The 6,000-nt window shown below is 38.6% G+C and overlaps 1 protein-coding gene across 1 annotated transcript in view; it reads left to right on the top strand.

Moving 5' to 3' along the window:
* CA8 (carbonic anhydrase VIII) overlaps positions 1 to 5,533 on the top strand; it is a gene marked incomplete at its 5' end in the record, with an annotated part of 50,515 nt that extends 44,982 nt beyond the window's left edge. Inside the window, one exon of the mRNA XM_009892784.1 lies at positions 5,066 to 5,533. The remainder of the gene's footprint in view (positions 1 to 5,065) is intronic.
* Between the last annotated feature and the right edge of the window lie 467 nt (positions 5,534 to 6,000).

Consider the following 6,000-nt stretch of genomic DNA (forward strand, 5'->3'; position numbering starts at 1 on the left):
AAAAAAAACAAACAAAAACCCCAAAAGATTATCAACACTAATTCTTTAGAAATACAAATACTGATTTCCTAGATGTTATGAAGTACCAGTATTTATGCTGCTTCTCAGCCGCATAAATTTTCTGATTTTTCATCAGTCATTGTTAGTCTCCATGAGTTTAGGTTTTGTGTTTAAAAGGGGATTGCTTTAATTGTTATGTTTCAGTCTTTGAAAGAAGCTCAACTTCATGTTATCAACAACCCCGACTATTGTTCTCCTGTTTTTAAGAGCTTGTGTATAGTGCCCAACACTCTGCTGCCACTTCAGAGTGCTTGAGAATGTGCTTACGTTGGAGTGTACGACTACAGGAGAGAGGGCCAAACACCTTTGGCTTGTGAGCCACACACCATAATCAGGGACCTACCAGAAACATACCAAAACTTCGGGAGCATTCAGGGGACCAAGAAATTCAGGAATGGCAGAAAGATGGTTCCTTATCAAGTTGCTTTCCACTATTTAGTTGTAATAGCAAGGAGTGGGGTATGCACTGAGGTTGTATGTTAACCCTGTAATGTCAGCCTAACTTGTTTTCCCACTGCTGAGGATTCAAGTTAGTGAATAGCAAAACACTTTTGTTGCTTGTGTGATGTACCTCTGACACAGGAGCAATTTCAGGATTTGGTAGCCACAAGGCAGCCCAAAAGTCATAGGCTGGTCACTGCTGTAGTCAGAATTTATGCTGTGTCCAGGCCAGAGCATCACTGTAGGGATTGAGCCCTAAGTGAGGAAGAAAACCATTTTGAGTTATAGCTGTTTCCAGAATGAGTATCATATTGGAATTGCCCTTGTTCAGTCCTTTACTGAGCTCTTCTTAGAAATACACAAATATTGGTGGAGGAATGGAAAACAGTCAAAATCCCTTAACACGTAAAGAACCAGCAAAGAAGAAACAAAACACTGTGCTTCCTTTTCAAAGCTAAGAACCCCATAAGGTAGCCTAGGAATCAGACCCGTGCTTATGCTTCAAATAAGATACTTCGTGCTGACCAGGGGTCCCAAATTTCTTGACCTGTGACTCTCTCTGTCAGCATCACACATTCTTTGCTATCCACAATAAACTGTTATCATCAGCTTTTTTTGTGAAAAGCATTTTGAGAGTATAATTTGCAGCTGCTTACGATAAACCATGCATGGCTTGTACACTGCTACTTGGGAAGTGATAATGTAGCCGGGAGCGCCTGTCATAAAAAACACCCTCACAGCATGTTTATTGGCAATTTCAACTCAAAAGCTAGAGTCTGAACACACGCTGAAACTCTGCCATGTTATTTTCACTTATTGGGAAAATGCTGCAAATAAGTGGTGAGGCAGAATGGTAGGAAGCTTAAATCATCTTTGATAAAACTACACCTGTTTTTTAAAATACAGAGCCTCCAGATTAGTACATGTAAAATATAGTAATGGAACAGCTCTCAAATGTCAAGGATGTTAGAAAAACATATAGGTACATGTGTCTGACCACAGATAGAGAAGAAAGCCTGCAATATGCATTCCTCCTTCAGCAATGTTGTACATGTTAGGCAGCGGGAGTGCACTCTGTTTTACCGAGATGAAGTCACACAGGGAACTTTAAGCAGAACATTATTACTCCCTTGAAACTGAAGATCCATGTAGTCACAGGTCTTTACTCTTATTGGAATTTCTAGTTCTACTTATTCCATATGGATGAAAACAATGCAGTGAAAGTATGCAAACAAACTCTTGCTAAGCAGACAGCAATGTTTTGAAAACAAATAAAAACCAAAACCCACAAAGTTATTTGGGTTACTGGAAATGTTTTTGCAACTGATAATTGTCACTCCAGGAAGAGAATAGTGGCAGTGATTGTTGTTAGCAATGTTTTGACTAACACCACAGTTTATGACAGAGCAGTGCTACAAAGCAAAACTTAGTGTAATTTTTAAAAGATTTTTATGCATCCCCAGAGCTCAAGAGAAACAAAGGTATACTTTAGTTAGGTGTTGTTACATGCCTGCAGAACTAGGTGTAGACTCAATAAATTGTGACCTTTTGATGGAAGGAATGCAAAGTGTTTCAGGAAGGACAAGGATTCGCAAGGTAGTCAGTTCTCTTTTCTGAGACACTTTGAATCCATGCCTGACCATACTTTCAGATGATGTTTTTAGGAAGGTGTAGGAAAATGGTAATGTGTAGTTAGCGTTAAAGTGTTTTTCCCATCCATGTCCTTCGATTTTTTTAAACTCTCAAACTTTTTTGTTTAACCTAGTGTTAAAGAGTAGTAGGCAAGATGCTTCTACAAGGAAAAAAAACAGAGCCATTGTACGAGACAATAATGGTAAGGAGTATGGTAAGACAAAAGAGGTAGAAAAGCTCTCCAGAAAGCAGATTGACTATTTTTAAGTAGCTGAAGAAAGTTTTTAATCTTGTGTAGTGATCTTGACCTAAGGTTACTGCAGTGGGGCATCTTATTTCATTCGTATCAGTTGGAAAGGCATATTATTGTGGGCATCCTATTTCATTTCTTCATAGTCCATTTATTTGCACTTTCTCAACGCTTTTGGAAGACTTTGAAAAATAATCCTCATCACTGAATTTTTCTTATATCTTCTCTTTTAAATGTTTCTGTCTATTACCATGGGAACATTGGGACCTTTAGTTCTTAAAAATATACCAGCTTGGCCCCATCTTTGCTTCTGCCGCTGCTCCTTGTTTCTGAGATAAAGTTACAGTCTTGGATTTGTCCCAGTTTTGTAGAGGAAAATTTATTCTCTTTGAGGAATCTAAGTACATAAAATTATTATATGAAAGAATTAGAAATAAATATTCTTGGAAACATAATGATTTTTTTACATTCTGAGGATGATTTCTGGATTTTAATTGACTTTGTTAATACTTCTATTTTTTAAAAACATGGGCATTGTGATAATAGCTCTTAGATTTCCCAGGTATTTACACTTTATGGCACTGATTCTGAAAGTTTTTCTTTGGGGATGGTTGTCTGATCTGTAGAGGACTCCACCAGAAGCAGTGGGACTCTATTTATATGTAGGACTCAACTCAAGCAAAGGAAATTTCAGAGGCAGAAATATAATCTATAAGCAAGCAAGGCATCTAGGCAGTTTTCTGATTATAATACACATGCCCATCTGTACAATTTTAGCTCAAATATTACATTTCCAAAAACTTCTCAGAAGAGTAAGAGAAGCAGGTATCTTCATACCTACATAAGCCTTTAGCCTGAATAGTGCGTTACTTGACCACATATATTATGGAACAGCGCTTTTAATTTAGCATGGTAGAAAAATTACTCTTAAACAACAATAAAGGGTAAACATGGATAACAACACTACCAATACATACAATCAGTCTTTTATCAGACAATACGTTAAGTATTTCTATAACAAACACAACTGAAATATTCAGACTGGCTCGTAATTAGGCTCCTTTCCAAAAGTAATCCGTTAATGCAATAGCTGCCCAAATCCCTGTTCAACTTAATTTCACTGACTTTGATTTTTGGACCAAAAGCATTAAGCATGAACTAGTGAAAAATGTACAAAATGTGCATTCAATTAAGGAGTAATTAGATACTCAATCACCCTTACATCACACTAGGGATTATCCAAGAAAGGAGAGAGATACTATTCACTGCACTGTATAAAACAGTTTTGTTAATTAGTTTAGCACTAATTGAGATTGAGAAAGTGTCACTGTGTCACAGCATTAGTGTGCCTATACAGAACTTTAAGAACACAAAGTTTTTGGCTTCTTTTGAGCTTCCTTGCTCAGATTTTTCAGTCTAGTTCCCTGATCCAGTATCTTCTGTCCATGTAAGAGGAACCTTTCTATTCACTTCAGGTAGGGGCTTGGTCCCTGCACCCTCATATCCATAGCTCACTGAAAAACTTGCCAAAACATTCCAGAGACGGAGAATAAGACTTTTTTTTTTTTTTTTTCAAATGTTACACCTTTATACCAAACCCCGGGAAGAATTAGGAATCCTCTGTACTATTATGTAAAATATAACTATAGCTAAAACCAGCTGCTCTGTGGAGGTCTTACAGCCTCCCTTGGAAGGCAGCTAGTAGAAAGTTCTTCAAGTTGACCATCGAATGTTCCTGCCACCAGACACCATGACTTTGGTATTGGATGATAACTAGGGGTAACACAGAAATCATGGCACAGATTGTAGACACTGACTTCATGACAGCACTGCTGGTGACTGGCAGCCTCTACACTCCCTTCCTCTTACAGAAAAAGAGAGGGGATGCTTCAGATGTCTTGACTCCCTCCTGCAAGCTATTGTCGCCCCAGGTGACCATTTGCACCCAAGCACTTACAGGTTTTTTGTGTGTACATACTAAGCTAGAGTTGGCACTAAGATAACCTCAGGAAAAATGAGATTATTAGTACAACAGAATGAAATGATTTGGCGCTCTCCTGCCTACCACTTCTGAACTGAGAAGCACTGGGGCAACCTGAGCAGCTGATTTCCTAAGGTTATGCTAAAGCACGTGAATATGTGTTTGCATGAAAACAGGTATTGATTTATCTGTGCTGATAATGAATAAGACTATAACCGCTATTAGGAAGGACAAATTGGGTGATTGCTTTCTATCTCCTGAGCCCACCTGACTCCCACGAGAGCTGCGTACTCAGCGCTTCACTTGGTAGGGCCTCTGAAACAGCAACTGGTAAAAAATTCTCAGTGACTAGCATATTTTCTTTTCTAGTTTACAGCCGTGCTCTCCACATTAGAATCAATTACCTGACTGATTCAGAAAGCCAACTCTCAAGCTTTCTTTCAAGTTAATAATTTTACCACTGCATTTAACTTTGCATTTTTATTGCCGTTTCCTCCATTAAATCTTTCAGCACTGGCTTTACCCTAAAAGAGAAGAATCAGGACCATTATGTCACTGAAGTGTATACCCTGAGACTGCCCCCACCTGCTGTCATGAAATCCCTGCTTTAGTTTTCCCCATCTCCCTGACTGGGCATAAACAGTCTTTCAGACCCACTGCGAAGGAATTTCAGTAACATAATTGTTCTATTCTCTTTTCAGAGAGGGGGAAGACAATGCTCCCACAGTGCCCTCAGATGAGAAATGGAAACTTTTGAGGCTGCTGCTTCAGTTGAACCACAAAGCCTGTATTGTTTGTCGTCATCTAATTCAGCCTTGATAGACAGCTGTGACAGTTGGTCTGTCCGCATGGTCCAGTGAAATTCTGGGAATGGAGCTGTACGTTAAAAGAAGAAAACACATTAAATCTTCCAATTCACACCGTTAACTATTTTTAAATGGTAATTTCATTGCTTATATAGTTTCTTTGCCATAGCATTCAATAGTGGTCTGTCATCCAAATAGTACTAATTTTGGTATGAATGTCAATATGTAGAAATACTCATTATTGTTTTGAGTGTTAGATTTAATTTTATTCCATGTCATCTCTTGTGTTTTCAGTAACCATCTTTTCTGTAGAGGGGAGGTGCATTCTATAAAGCTAATAAAAACATTGTTTGTTTGCAGAGAGTATTATACAAATTCAGAATTAATTTTTGGGCAGAAAGGAGCACTTCTCTGCCAAAGCTATGCACTTAACGTGGTTTATCTGAATAGGATGAATGACATTTGCATTACTAGGAACCTTACTGGAATAAAGGACAATTTTGAAATAAGGAAAATTAACTGATGTCACAATAAACAGAATCGTCCGGATTATTTTCTACTTGGTGAGTCATGGAATTTTGCAAAGAAATGGACAATTCAGGCAGAAAATGACCGGGCTTTGTTCTCCTGTGAATTACGACAGTTCCGTTTGTTTCTGTGCATTGCTGAGGCTGGTGGTCTGGGGACCTGCTCTGCATGTCCTGAGCTCACTGCACAGCATGGGCATTGCTACCCTGGGCCACACATGACACATCTGACAGAACAGATAAGGGAACGGTAGTCTAAGCCAGCTAGTCAAGCTCATAGCTTCTCATTCCTGCAAAACACCG

Source organism: Charadrius vociferus, unplaced genomic scaffold, assembly GCF_000708025.1.
Source record: "Charadrius vociferus isolate BGI_N301 unplaced genomic scaffold, ASM70802v2 scaffold79, whole genome shotgun sequence".
NCBI classification, from domain to species: Eukaryota; Metazoa; Chordata; class Aves; order Charadriiformes; family Charadriidae; genus Charadrius; species Charadrius vociferus.